Raw genomic sequence first — 15,700 nt, 5'->3', positions numbered from 1 at the left:
GATAGTTGTCTTTGCCTGGTCTGGGCCCTGGCTTGTGCTCTCACTTGGAGCTGCCTGTTAATGAGCCAAGGCCATGGCCCTTCACTGCAGATACAGCAAAAGAGGTCTGCAGGCCCCATCTGTTTAGCCCTGGACTGAGTAGAAGGTTCAGTTTGGGGTAGAGGAGCAGAAAACCACAATTTTACATTGAATCCAAATTGCATTGTCCAATCCCTTCCCTATAAGAAATATGATACTCAAGCCTGTTATCCCAGCACTTTGGGAGGCCAAGGCAGGTGGATCACGAGGTCAGGAGATCGAGACCATCCTGGCTAACAGGGTGAAACCCCGTCTCTACTAAAAAATACAAAAAACTAGCCGGGCGTGGCAGTGGGCGCCTGTAGTCACAGCTACTCGGGAGGCTGAGGCAGGAGAATGGTGTAAACCCGGGAGGCGGAGTTTGCAGGGAGCTGAGATCTGGCCACTGCACTCCAGCCTGGGCGACAGAGTGAGACTCTGTCTCAAAAAAAAAAAAAAAAAAAATGATACTGTACTGAACCCTTACATTTCTGTTTATTTTCTTCTATAGCTTCAGAACTGAAGATAGGGGAGTCTAAGATTGACATGCAATAGTAGTCTTTTATTATTAATAGCCTTGTGAGCAAATGAGTAGGTGCGCAAGAGAGAGAAAGAGAGAAAGAAAACAATAATCACTCTTTACCAATTCTTACCTTCCCAGGTGCCCTTTCTTCAGTTACTAGACTGTTGAAGTAAAATTGGGGAAATGAAATAATCAGAAAACCAGGTTGTTGTTGCTGAACTCTTCCCATTTACTTTCAGATTACTAGTTTGCAGAAAAACACTTTGATTCTTTGGTACCAAACATGTTTCATGTGTTTCTATAAATGTGTACAGCAGCAGGAAGCTGAAGGTTAATTGGAATCAGATGTGGCACTCTCTTGAATCCTATAGTTTATTGAAATGTTGTTTAAACTGTAAAGTTTTAGTCCACATTCTCTCCCAAATTATTTCCTTATCCTTCTACCCAAGCTTCTCTTTTTGTGTTTGGAACATCAGCAGAGCCCTCCTGTGGATAATTGAATGACTGTAATTTGCTGTTCTAAACCAGTGTTCCAAGGAAGGTAATTATGTCAGCTTTGTGTGTCAGCTAGTTAGTGGATTCTGAGCTTGGGAGATGGGAACTTCAATCGAGTGTTATCGCCATGTGCAAAATGAATGTGATTATAGACTAGATCTTGGCATTGCCAAAAGGAAAAAAAAACCACACATCCAATTCAGAGCACTTCAAGAACCAAAGACAGCCCAGGGAACAGCTTTGTTTTGCCATCGAGCGATCCACGTGATAAGAAGAGCCCCGTTAGGAAAAGGCCCCTCCAACGCCGTGTGTCTTCCTGAAGCCAAAATCTAAACGGAAGCAGACTCTTCTGACTGAGACAAAGAACCTAGCTTTTGAAAAAATAAACAAATCCCAGCACTTTGGGAGGCTGAGGTGGGCACAGCACGAGGTCAGGAGTTTGAGACCAGCCTGACCAACATGGTGAAATTTTGTCTCTACCAAAAATACAAAAATTAGCCAGGTGTGGTGGCGCATGCCTGTAATCCCAGCTACTCAGGAGGCTGAGGTAGGAGAATCGCTTGAACCTGGGTGGCGGAGGTTGCAGTGAGCCGAGATCACGCCACTGCCCTGCAGCCAGGGCGACAGAGCAAGACTCCATCTCAAAAAAAAAAGAAAAAAGAAACATTTTTGTTGTGGCCTGGAAAAAGCATACATAAATGTGAATAATGTCAAATCCATGACCCAGATCAAAATCAAGAACTTTTAAACTCTCATCCACATTCTCCTCCAATTTATCATGTTACTACTGCTTGAGTTCTGCTCATTTCGCTGTGTTGAGCAGATAATCAGAATTATAGTACTTGTATGTCTAGAAATATTTCTATATTTCTGTAACTTTTTTTTTTTTTTTGAGACAGAGTCTTGCTCTGTGGCCCGGCCTGGAGCAGTGGTGTGATCTTGGCTCACTGCAATCTCCGTATCCCGGGTTCAAGCGATTCTTGTGCCTCAGCCTCCTGAGTAGCTGGGATTACAGGCAGGGGCCACCACGCCCAGCTGATTTTTTTGTATTTTTAGTACAGACGGTGTTTCGCCATGTTGGTCAGGCTGATTTTAAACTCCTGACCTCAGATGATCCACCCGCCTCGGCCTCCCAAAGTGCTAGGATTACAGGCATGAGCCACCGCGCTTGGCCACCGTAACTTTTTTTTTTCTTTTTTTTTTTTTTAGACGGAGTCTCGCTCTGTCACCCAGACTGGAGTGCAGTGGTGCAATCTCAGCTCACTGCAAGCTCCGCCTCCAGGGTTCACGCCATTCTCCTGCCTCAGCCTCCCAAGTAGCTGGGACTACAGGCGCCTGCCACCTCGCCTGGCTAATTTTTTGTATTTTTTTTTTTGGTAGAGACGGGGTTTCACCATGTTAGCCAGGCTGGTCTTGATCTCCTGACCTTGTGATCTGCCCGTCTCGGCCTCCCAAAGTGCTGGGATTACAGGCTTGAGCCACCGCGCCCGGCCCACCGTAACTCTTAAAAGACATTTCAGTCGAGCAGAGAATATTGCATTGTTAGGCGTTTTCCCTCAACATTTTGCTCCATTGTTTCCGGGTCTCTTTTTTGCTGATGAAGATGCTCTCGAACAGATAGCCATTCCCTAGGTTACAATGTCTTTTCTTTCTAGTCGTTTGAAATGTTATTTATCACCTCTGATCTGGAGTTTCACTCTGATACATCTATATATGGAATTTTGTTTGTGTGTTTATCTTACTTGGCCCTCAACGTGTTCATTTAGTCTGAGAAGCTCTTATTCTCCTTCCCTTCTGGAAATAATTAGCCGTGACCCTACTCATTCTGTTTCGTATGTAGGGAGCTTTTCAGTGTCTTCTCCACATCTTCTACTTCTCTTTCGTATTTCTCTCTCTCTCTCTCTCTGTGCTGCATTTTGATTGATTTCTGCAATTCTGTCTTACAAAGTCGCTCATCAACTTTTTTCCAGCTTATTGTTTATCTCATTGTGGCAGGCTTTTATTTCAAAACTACATTTTTTTTTCCAGATTTTGAAATTGATCTGTATTGGTCATTGATCAATGGATCCGTATTGATCTCGATTCCTGAGTGCCATTTTTTTGTTTCGTAACTCCCTGTTCTTATTTACAGTTGCTGTCACTTTTTTTTTTTTTAACTTTCTGAGGATTTTAAACAGACACTATTAAAGTCCTTTTCAGTTGTCACTGTTTTTCAATTTTTTTTCCAGGTGTGTATTCTCCAATTTGTTAACTTTGTGTCTTTCTTCTGGGGCATCTGATTTTGGGAGATTCTTTATAATGCTCGCTTGGCAGAGGAGTTCTGTTTCCTCTCCTCCAGACATCACATTTACCTGTTTGATAATTTCAGGTATCCTCAGTCAGATCTCCAAGAGACCAAGACTCAGAGGAAGAGCATTATTAGCAGTTCAGAATTCTCACCCCAAGAGTTCACGGCAGCTGCAATCCTGGAACCAGTAAGCAGCCTAAATACCAAGATGCCCGTCCACCGTTATTTGTCAGCCTTTTCCTTCATCACAGACACGCAGCTACGTTCTGGCTGCCATCCCAGGGGGGCAGAGAATTTGAGTTTCTTTCACAGGTGAAATAATATAACCGTAGCCCTTGGTCTCATGAAGGGTGTCCAACCTTGCCCTGCAGCCTCCCTGGGGCCATTGGATCCCACCTGCTCAGGGCTGAAGTCATGGCCCCTGCATCTGCCCTTCCCAGCTTCTGTCGGGGGAAATCTCCAGTCTCGGCCCTCCTCTCCGTGCTTCTATCCACTTAACGATTTACAGATTTTTTTAACCCTGACTGCCCTATGTTGACTGGAATTTGGGGGTCTCTTGCCTTCCTCTCTCTCCCACCAGTGCCCCCAGAAGCCCTCTGAAGGCTCCTCTTCCTCGAACTTTTTGCCCAACCCCTGGGCAGTCTCAACCTTACCCCCGACATTCCTGTTCTCCATTGTCCTGTGACTCCCAACAGTCCAAGCTGTTCTGAGCTGCAGATACCATGCCATTGTCCAAGGGATGCCTCTAGGTGCCACCCAACGTAGACACCCCTAACCCAGGCCCTTCATCGCTTCCCCATACAAGCGATGAAGGGCCTGGGTTAGGGATGTCTACGTTGGGAGGCACCTAGGGACATCCCTCCAGTGCTTCCTCTTCCTCACTGAGCTCTGCATTTCAAACTTCAGTGGACGTCCAGTCATCCACAGCAAAAGCGGGTCCCTCTACCTTCTTGTGATCAGCGGCCAATGTTTTCAGCTCTCCTAGAACTCGACTGACTCCCTTCTCTCTGTCTCCACCATCACTGACTTAGTTCAGGCCCACAAATACCTCTTCCCCTGGACAACTGCAGCAGTCTTGGTCTAACCTTTGTGATCAAGGGTTAGACTACGTAGTCACTCATTCACTCACTGCTGTTCATCCCCGTCTCCCATCCTGCAAACTGCTGCCACTCTGATCTTCCTAAAACATGGTCAGCGTTCTCAAAAACATCCTCTTAGCCTCCACGATGAAAAATCAATATTAGCATGGTCAGTTGGTTCGGGGCCCCTGCATGGTTCTTGATGCTTCAGAAACACTCGCACTCACCCTGGCCTCCTGGCCTTCACACACACCGTCCCTCTCCCAGGATTGTCCTGCTTCCCTACACTATCACATGAGGGAAAATGTCTACTCTTTCTTCAAGGCGCTCCTGATCCATGAAGGCTTCCCTGAGTCTCTCAGTTCAAGGCATGGTACTTCCGGGTTCCCGCTGTGTCCTGTGTCTGCAGGAGGTGTTTGCCTTCCCTCTGGTTCATGCATTCCCCAAGGGCAGGGCTCTGACTTCTCTGGAATTGCAGTGAGGTGCAACCAGGAGGTGAGGTGTCCCTTCCTCAACTTGTGCATTTGGTTGAGTAGCAGAAATGGTGACAAGCAAACAATGACTTGTGCTCTGGCATCCAGGGAATTGTCTTAGTGTCAGGATTGGCGATATTCTTTGACTTCTTTTGTGGACTCTTGCTATAGGCAATTATTGATATATCATATCGATTTTATTTTTGTTTTTGTTTTTCGAGACAGTCTCACTCTGTCACCCCGGGCTGGAGTGCAGTGGTGCGATCTCAGCTCACTGCAACCTCCACCTCCCGGGTTCAAGCAATTCTCCTGACTCAGGCTCCCGAGTAGCTGGGATTACAGATGCCCACCACCATGCCCAGCTAATTTTTTGTATTTTTAGTAGAGACGGGGTTTTGCCATGTTGGCCAGGCTGCTCTCGAACTCCTGACTTCCTGATTTGCCTGCCTTGGCCTCCCAAAGTGCTGGGATTACAGGTGTGAGCCACCATGCCCAGCCTATTACATCGATTTTTATAAAAACAAGAGAAACCTGATTCTCTTTCCCTCTCCAACATGGCTATTGCTAAAATTCAAAATACCTGGGAGAGGTAATGATTAGATGGGGCAGAGAATGAATGGGCACTTCACTCATGCCTCAGAACCCCTGTGAGGCAGGCATAAAATTCTCATGATGATTCTGGAGGAGGCCAAGGCTTGGAGAAGCACAATTCAGCAGTGGTTAGGAACCCAGCCTTGGGGAATGCAAATGAAAGCTTCAGTCAGATACCACTACATCACCGCTAGAATGGCTATACTTCAAAATACTAGCCATGTCAAGCACTGACAGGAATGTGGAGAAATCAGAACACTCAGACTCTGCTGGAAAGAATGTGAAAATGATACAAACAATTTGGAAACAGTTTGACAGTTTCTTAAAACCTTAAACATACACCTACCTTATGACCCAACCATTCCTCTTTTAGGTATTTACCCAAAAGAAAATAAAGCAAATGTCTGTACAAAGGCTGATACCAAACTGTTCATCACAGCTTTATTTGTAAAAACCCCAAACTGGAAACCACCCAAATGTCAATCATCAGGAAAGGGAGAGACAGATTACGGTTAGCCACACAATGGAACACAACTCAATGGTAAAAAGGAACAAATTACCGATGACATGCAGCAACAGGGATGGATCTCAAAATATTGATGTGGAGCTAAAAAAGCTGTTAAAAAAAAAAAAAGTATGTGTTGTATGATCCCATTTACATAATATTCTAGAAAAATGAAAACTATTCCATAGTGACAGGAGCAGCTGAGTGTTGCCTGAGGACAGGTTGGGGTGGGTTGGGGACAAGGGGGAGAAATGACAAAGGGGACCCTCCCGCAGGGATGACCTTAAGTGCAGCGATGGCTCCCCTGCCATATATACATGTCAAAACTTACCAAACTGTGTGCTTCAAGCACACGTATTCCATTAATTGCCAATGATACCTCAATAAAGTTGTATAAAAGAGAAAAAGGTTTGGGAGTCTGAGGCGGGTGGATCACCTGAGGTCAGGAGTTCGAGACCAGCCTGATCAACATGGAGAAACACCATATTTACTAAAAATACAACAATTAGCCAGGCATGGTGGCACACACCTGTAATCCCAGCTACTCGGGAGGCTGAGGCAGGAGAATTGCTTGAACCTGAGAGGCGGAGGTTGCAGTGAGATGAGATCACGCAATTGCACTACAGCCTCAGCAACAGGGCAAAACTAAAAAAAAAAGAAGAAGAAGAAGAAGAAGAATCAGAAATCTTGACAAATATTCATGTCTAGCATTTTTAATAATAACTCCCCTCTCCAACAACTGAACATTAATAATGGAATACCTGAATTGGACGTTTGTGTCCAACCAAAATTCGTATGTTGAAGCCCTAACCTCCAATATAATGATATCTGGAGATGGGCCTTTGGGAGGTAATTGGGATTAGATTAGCCATGAGGTTGGGGCCTTCATGATGGGATTGGTGACCTTATAAGAAGAGGCAGAGAGAGAGATGAAATCCCAAAAGGGCCTGCTGAGCCTGTTGGTAGGAACTCACTTCTTGCCCTGACCTCCAGGTCCCCCCACCTCCCTGCAGGCTGACCTCACCTATACATTGGACACCTGCCTTCCGTGTTTCTATTTCCAGCTCCTGTGCTGCAGCTGGTGCTGGGCTCCATGCACAGGGACACTGGACCAGCCCAGGGTGGAGGGTGCAAATGTTGACCCAGGCTGATGATCAATTCAGGACATTTCTGATCATGAAGTGAGGCTGACTCAGCACCAGCTGATGCACGAATTCTGCACCTGAGTCACTTTTTTTTTCAGTCCAGATAGTTTCACAGCGGCTCTATTAATAAACATGGCAGTGAACGCAGCTTAAACAGCTCTGAATCCTTCCCCAGCCCACCTTCTCTTCTTGGAAGTGTGAACTTGGGAGATGGGCTGGGCCTCAGGGTGCAGGATGCCTGGTGGGGCCATCTGAAAAAGGCATGTCCTGCCGGGGAGGACCAGACCACCTGCCCCCCTGCTGGTGTGATGTTCATAACTGCTGGGACAACCAGCATTTTCCTTCCAAGCTAGCCACTGAGCAAACCTGGCGAGTGACTTTCCCATTTCTCATTTGCCTAAAGCTGAGACACAATGCAAATAGAGCAAGGACTAGAATGATTGGTAAAGATTTTAACAGCAAATGAATGGACTATTTCCTATTTCTTAGAGGATAGAGGCATTGGAAGGTAGTCTCAGCATCCCATTGACTTAGTTATAATATATTTCATATAAAATTATATTTATGTCATCTGTTAGGTGCACTCGGTGTAGTTTATTTAGAAATATAATTTGGATAGTTGTCATTGTTTTAGCTATTCATTTCATTTCTTTATTCCGCAAACATCAAATGCCAATTCTGTGCCTGGAATCTTGCTCAATACTGGTGATTCAGTGGTGAGCAAAATGCACACATTCTACTCTCCCAGGACTAATGTGCCACAGATGTCAATTACACACACACACACACACACACACACGAAGAGCTATAACATTTACACACACAGAGTTATAACTTATACATGCACACACACACACACACACACACACACACACACGGAGAGTTATAAGCTACAACTTCTGTGAAGGAATAGTCTAGAATGCTATAAAAGCATAGAATAGGAGGGCCTGATTTCAGTTGCTGGGAAAGGGCGCTCAGGGAACGCTTTGCTAAAACAGTGACATTTAAGCTGGGATGATAAAGAAGAGTAGGAGGTAGGCAGGGGTGGTGTGTGTGTGTCTGGGAGGGAGGAGTAAGACTCTGTGCATTGAAAGGGAAGAGCCTGCATGACCGACCTGCCAGGCGGGCCCACCTGGCACATCAAGGCACCTAATATGGGACCAAAAGCCTGGTGCTTGGGGCTGGAGTGGGTGCCGCAGAATGAGTTTGGGAAAAGTTTATCCTAGGGGCAGTGGAAATTCAATGAGGGGTCTGAGCAAGAGGGGTAACAGGCTCCCACATCTATCCTAAGATGACTCTTGGAACCCCGTGAGGAATGGTCTAGAAGACTACTCGGGAGTCTTGGCAAAAGGCCAGGTGAAAACAGCTAAAGCCGTCATGGTCAGAATGAGACTAGATAGATTTGATCTCTGTTTGGAGATAGAATCAGCTTGGCTTGTGAGTGGATCAGATGGTGGAGGTGGTTGTCAGGGATGGGTTCCAGGTTTCCGGTTTCTGGCTTGATTATTGTACCTTTGCAGCCTTTCTTGGTCACTGCCTCAGGATGCATCAGCCTCGTCTCCTCCCTGGGCTCTGCAGCAGCCTCCTAACCAGACTCGTGCTCTTGACCCCTCCAGCCGCATCCTCCTCGCAACCACAGAGTGAGCTCATGCAGAGCGAGCTTTTATGAACCTAAATCAAATCCTATATATCTCCAGCCTAATACACTCCCACGTTTTCCTCTTGCATTCAGAATAAGATTATAAATATTTGCCTTTGCATGGTGGCCATCAGGCTGCAGCCTGGTCTCCCTCCTCCCCAGAACATTGTGGGGTTACCCTTCCCTGATACTAGCAGGCAGGCTGAGCCATGGGACTTGGGGTTAATGAAATGTGGATGGAGGTGATATGTGTCACTTCAAGGTCAAAGATTTCAGAGACAAAGCATGATTCTCCTTGTTAACCCTCAGTGAACTTAAGGAATGAGCAGGAAAATAACCTTTACTATTTGAAACTGCTGAACCAGGGGGACTGTTTGTTACTGCCACCTAACCTAGGATTTCCTGACTGATACACACAGATTTCAAGCCAACAAGACCTTGCCTTCCTGACTCTCTGACCTCATCTCCAACTACCCTCCTTCCTGCTCTGTGTCCATGCCCAGCTCATTCTCACTTTGTGGCCTTTGCATCTGCTGTTCCCTTTCCTTTGCAAGCTCATCTCTTACCTTGTTGAGTGACCAGCTCCCCTTCATCAGCAGCCCAAATGTACCTTCCTTAGAGACACCTTCCTAGGTGAGGAATCTAAACACCCTGTAGTGTACCAATACCACTTGGGGAAAACTATTCTATGAGAATCATTGGAAACTTAGAAAAGAGAAGCACGTGTTTATTATCATTTAGTCCAGGGCTTCCCAACACTCTTGTTTGATCATTATCTGAAATTATTTGGTCAATTTGTTCATTCTTCTTTTTTTTTTTTTTTTTTTTTTTTTTTTTTTTTTTTTGAGACAGAGTCTCACTCTGTCACTAGGCTGGAGTGCAGTGGTGCAATCTCGGCTCACTGCAACCTCCACCTCCTGGGTTAGCCTCCCAAGTAGCTGGGACTACAGGTGCCTGCAACCACACACTGCTAATTTTTTGTAGTTTGTTCATTCTTTTATTATCTGTTTAACCCCCACAAAATGTAAATTGTATGAATGTCCCCTAGTTCGTTCTCACTCTCTTTCTGGGAAAAATAAACCATGTATGTGTTGAATGAATAAAAGGGAAAAACTGAAGGGAGAGAAGACTGAAGAGACAAGACGAAGCCTGTGGTTTTACACAAGTTGAGCTTGAGGTTCCCATAGGACAGCCAGGTGGCTGTCACATCAAGAAGGCCATTAGATGTGCAGATTTGGATGGGGTGAAATGTGTGAGTCACTGGCCTACAAATGGTATTTGAAACCTTGAAAATAAATGAAATCAACCAGCATACAAGGATGAAGAAAACTTTTTTTTTTTTTTTTTTTTTTGAGGTGGAATCTTGCTCTGTCACACAGGCTGGAGTGCAGTGGCACGATCTCAGCTCACTATAACCTCCTGCCAGAATCAAGCAATTCTCCTGCCTCAGCCTCCTGAGCAGCTGGGATTACAGGTGCACACAACCACACCTGGCTAATTTGTGTATATTTAGTAGAGACAGGGTTTCACCATATTGGCCAGGCTGGTCTTGAACTCCTGACCTCAAGTGATCCACCCACCTTGGTCTCCTGAAGTGCTGGGATTACAGGTGTGAGCCACTGCACTTGGTCTGTGAAGCCTATTTTTTTAGTTAGGGTTCTCCAGAAAGATAGAACTGGTAGGAATTTAGAGAGCTGTTTAGAGAGATATGTGAGAAGGGATGTATGTGAAAGGGATTTATTGGGGAATTAGCTCCCTCAATCATAGAGGCTGAGAAGTCCCATGACAGACTGTCTGCAAGCTGGAGAACAAGGGAAGCTGGTAGCACGGCTCAATCCAAGTCTGATGGCCTTCGCACCAAGGAGGCCAGTAGGTACCTCTCAGCACCTTCAGTCTGAGGCTGAAGGCCCAAGAGCCTGGGGGCCTGCTGGAGCCAGTCCCAGGGTCCAACGGCTGGTGAACCTGAAATTCTGATATCCAAGGGCAAGAGAAGAGGGGTGGTGTCCCAGCTCCAGAAGACAGAGACCAAGAATTAGTCCTTCCTCTGCCTTTTTGTTCCATCTGGGCCGTAACTGATTGAATGATACCTGCCCACCCTGCCCTGAAGGCAGATCTTTCCTATTCAATCCATTAACTCAAGGTTGATCTCCTGTGGAAAGAGCCTCACAAACACCCCTGAGGCAGCCATCACTCAAGTCAAAACGCCAAACCAGCTGGGAAGCAGAGGCACGGGTTCAGTGCCTAATGAAGCACTGAAAATAACGCTTTATCAGCTGTCTCTTTTTTTTTTTTTTTTTTTTTTGAGACAGGGTCTCACTCTGTCACCCAGGCTGGAGTCCAGTGCTGCAGTCTCGGCTCACTGCAACCTCAGTCTCCAGGTTTCAAGCGATTCTCCTGCCTCAGCCTCCTGAGTAGCTGGAATTACAGGCACACACCACCACGCCCAGCTAATTTTTGTATTTGTAGTAGAGACAGGGTTTCGCCATGTTGGCCAAGCTGGTCTCCAACTCCTGACCTCAGGTGATCCACCCACCTTGGCCTCCCAAAGTGCTGGGATTACAGGCGTCAGCTGCGCCCGGCCCCTGTCTGATACTCTTAATGCAGTCATGTTGACATCGCAGATCAGCCCTCACAAGTATTTCTGTATTAGTCACTTTTGTGCTGCTATAACAGAATGCCATAGGCTGGGTGATTTATAAAGAACACACATTTATTTCTCACACTTCCGGCGGTTGGAGAGTGGAAGATCAAGGCGGCAGCAGGTCTCGTTGTCTGGTGAGGGCTGCATCCTCCAGAGGGAGGGACGCTGTGTCCTCACCTGGCAGAAGGCAGGAGGGTGAGCAGGCTGAACGCAGAAGGAAGCCGCTTTTGTGAAGCCCTAAGTCCCATTCATGAGGGACTCTTTTTTTTTTTGAGATGGAGTCTCACACTGTCACCCAGGCTGGAATGCAATGGCACTGTCTCGGCTCACTGCAACCTCCGCCTCCAGAGTTCAAGAAATTCTCCTGCCTTAGCCTCCTAAGTACAGGTGCCTGCCACCACACCCAGCTAATTTTTGTATTTTTAGTAGAGACAGTGTTTCACCATGTTGGCCAGGCTGGTCTCGAACTCCTGACCTCAAGCGATCTACCCACCTTGGCCTCACAAAGTGTCAGGATTACAGGCATCAGCCACTGCACCTGGCCCTTCTTCAACTCTTAAAGGCCCCACCTTTCAATACCAACACAGGAGACACATCAGAACTCCTGACCTCAAGCGATCTACCCACCTTGGCCTCACAAAGTGTCAGGATTACAGGCATCAGCCACTGCACCTGGCCCTTCTTCAACTCTTAAAGGCCCCGCCTTTCAATACCAACACAGGAGGACACATCAGAGGGGACTCATTCAAACCACAGCACCTGCCTTGCCTAGCACTCATTTTCCTCTCTCTTCTTCGTTGCTTTGTCTTCTTGCCTAATAATTCTTTGCCAGGTCCTTCATTCTTAGCCTTTCACTCCCCTTTTGCTTTAAGTGTGCCTTTTAGGCACAGAAAATGGCTACACTTTTCGAAAACCTGATTTGTCTTATTTTTCTAACTATGAGATTAAAACAACTCTCTCTCACTCATTCTTGCCATGTGGTTTCACACTTTCTCTCTTTGGGGGCTCACTGTTGTTCCTTTCATTTCCTACCTTTGAGAATTAAGAATATAATATTTAATATATAATATATTATTAATATTGATGTTAATATTATATTTATTAATATTAAGTACACAATATTTATTTATATGAATTTTCTCTTGTATTTGAAAGAAGAGACATTCAGTTCTTAATTAGTCTTTAATTTTTGGTTTACAAAGTTGTATTGATACTTATCATTTAATTGTCAGAGTTAAAAAAAAACAAACTGGAATTTTGTCTATGCCTTATCCATGGAAAGAACTGCCATCCCCCCCTTCCTACCCTGATTTTTGTTAATTTGATGTTATAAACCAACAGTGTTGTTATAATTCTATTTTTTCTTATTTGTTGTAGAAATATTCTTTTGTAAAAATAAATCGGACGGGCCTCAGGCCTGTAATCTCAGCACTTTGGGAGCCTGAGGTAGGGGGATCACCTGAGGTGAGGAGTTCCATACCAGCCTGGCCAACATGGTGAAACCCCATCTCTCTAAAAATACAAAAATTAGCTGGGCGTAGTGGCAGGTGCCTGTAATCCTGGCTATTTGGGAGGCTGAGGCAGGAGAATCACTTGAAACAGGGAGGCGGAGGTTGTAGTGAGCCAAGATCGCGCCATTGCACTCCAGCCTGGGCAACAAGAGCAAAACTCTGTCTCAAAATAAAATAAAATAAATTGAGGCCTTTACCATTCATATTAGAAACAGGATATCCGATGATGACTTGTGCTTCTCTGTCAAACTCCACTAGCAACCCAGTGGATTTCCTCTCTGTTTTTCAGGTTCCTGGTGGTAGGAGCACGCTTGTGAATTTCTCTCTCGCTCTCTCCTTCTTTTCTGTCTTCTTTCTGTAATGTCACAGCCACTTTTAATGGGACGTTGTGGACGAGTTCCCAGAAACAGCTAGAATGTCAAAACATTGACCTCCGGGGCAGAAGCTTGTTTTCAGTGAGATCGTGCAATTGTGATCTTCAAGGAGCGTCCTGAGTCCTGGTGCTTCCTGGGAACGTTGTTACAGGCACCATCTTTGGAGTCCAGAAACTTATTTGCTTTATCAACTCGAACAAGTTACTCTCTGGGCCTCAGTTGCTTCTTCTGCAAAACAGTGCCTCACGGAACCCTTGTGAGAAAGGTGTGATTATCCATCAGAAGTATCTGTAAGGCACGCTCTGGAGGCCAGCGGACAGCAACAGCTTGCCACTGAACTTACCCAGCCTGTGGTCTACCCGAGATCGTTTGACCTGTGTGCATTCTAAATTCTCCCATGAGATCACTGTAACGTTTATTTGTGCTGGGGTCCAGGATGCCGGAGGAGGTTTCTGGACCCCATTTCTTCTTTCTCCGCAACCTTATGATGATGCTATGGGCTCTGCGCTCCCTCTGGTGGTGAAACTGAACACCTTCGCTATGAGAGCAGCGTTGCTCAAGGCTGAGATGATTGTGGTCACGACGTGGGCTCCTCTCTCTGTTCTCCTGCCCTGGCTAGGGATGCAGTCGGCACCCTCCACACTTGGAGATTCTGAAGAATGCAAAAACACTTCGGAGAATGCTCTGATCGCAGAATTTGTTAGGACAGAGTCTTACAAGAACGAATGTGAGGATTTTACATATCTGCATATATCTTTGACCTTAAAACTCTATTAATTTTTCATTGCCCTTTTCCACACTAATTATACTTATCTTTGCAAGGGTATTATACTTCCTTCCAACGAGATTTCTTACTCCCTCAAGTGATTTTGATAATCATAATCCTGTTAAAAATAGCCATAATTCGTTCAAGTATATGAAAGTTGAGTACGAAATTATTATGGCTGGTTGACTCACTGCATTTTAAACCCAAGGATATGGGAAGAATGCCTTAATAGAGCCATTTAAAGTTTCAAGATGTGAACTTGCACTTACCCTCTGAAGCTGGGGTTTAAGTTAGACAAAGAATTCTGCTTTGAATGTGCCTGAGCAAGTGTGTGTATGTCTAATTTAAGCTTTCTAAAACCAGGATCGAAATCCTGTCGGTGTTATTTGGTTGTAGAAGTTACATTAAATATTCCCTCTTTTTGTCTCAGTGACATTTGTGAGGACAAAATAATTAAGACTGTTTCTATTTTCATGGAATCAACCTAGATGTCCGTCAATGGTGGACTGGATAAAGAAAACGTTGTACATACACACCATGGAATACTGTGGAGCCATAAAAAAGAGTGAAATTATATCCTTTGCAGCAACATAGATGTGGCTGCAGGCCATTATCCTAAATGAAGTAATGCAGAAACAAAAAAAGCAAATGTCACATCTTCTCACTTACAAGTGGGCGCTAAACCTTGGTACACACAAATATAAAGATGAGAACAATAGGCACTGGGGACTCCAAAAGGAGAGAAGGAGGGAGAAAGGGAGGTGGGAGGAGAAAGGGCTGAAAACTTTCTACTGGGTACTACGCTTACTATGTGGGTGATGGAATCAAGAGAAGCCCAAACATCAGCATCACACTATATATCCTTGAAACAAACCTGCACATGTAACCTCTGAATCTAAAATATAAAACAATTTAAAAACGCTGTGTCTTTAAAGATGTTTTCCACCTGCATCTGAAAGAAGAAAAGACTACGCAACTTTGAATCATACTAAGGAGTAATAGAATCTTAGAGGTGAGCCAGAGATCTCAGAGGTCCTCGTCCACACACCTCCTGGTGGAGAGATTCCTTCCATAGCATCCCTCAGGGAGGGTGGGCTGACCTCGACCAAATCCATCAGAATGCTTTTGTTTGCGCGACACATAATGAGACAAAACCAAACCATGTGACTGATCAGTGATGGGAACTCATTGACTCACTGTCTCCATCTCTATATTGGAGTATGAGAGGGGACTGGCCGAGAAGCCAGTGCAGCAGCCAGCTGTTTGGGTTGCTAGGAGCCCAGGCCACATCTCCCTGGGCCCCAGGAGAGCAAGCTTCCCTCTTTCCCCAGCCCGCCCCTTTCCAGACTGTAATGCTAATGATAAGAACGGGTGTGACAACATGGGCTTCAAGCCCCTCGATTTCCTTTTTTTTTATTTTTTTTTTTTTGAGACGGAGTCTTGCTCTGTCACCCAGGCTGGAGTGCAGTGGCCGGATCTCAGCTCACTGCAAGCTCCTCCTCTCGGGTTCACGCCAATCTCCTGCCTCAGCCTCCCGAGTAGCTGGGACTACAGGCACCCGCCACTTCGCCCGGCTAGTTTTTTGTATTTTTTAGTAGAGACGGGGTTTCACCG

This window comes from Macaca mulatta, chromosome 12, assembly GCF_049350105.2.
Source record: "Macaca mulatta isolate MMU2019108-1 chromosome 12, T2T-MMU8v2.0, whole genome shotgun sequence".
Taxonomy (NCBI): domain Eukaryota; kingdom Metazoa; phylum Chordata; class Mammalia; order Primates; family Cercopithecidae; genus Macaca; species Macaca mulatta.
The sequence above is the reverse complement of the archived record's forward strand: the minus strand, read 5'-3'. Positions refer to the sequence as shown.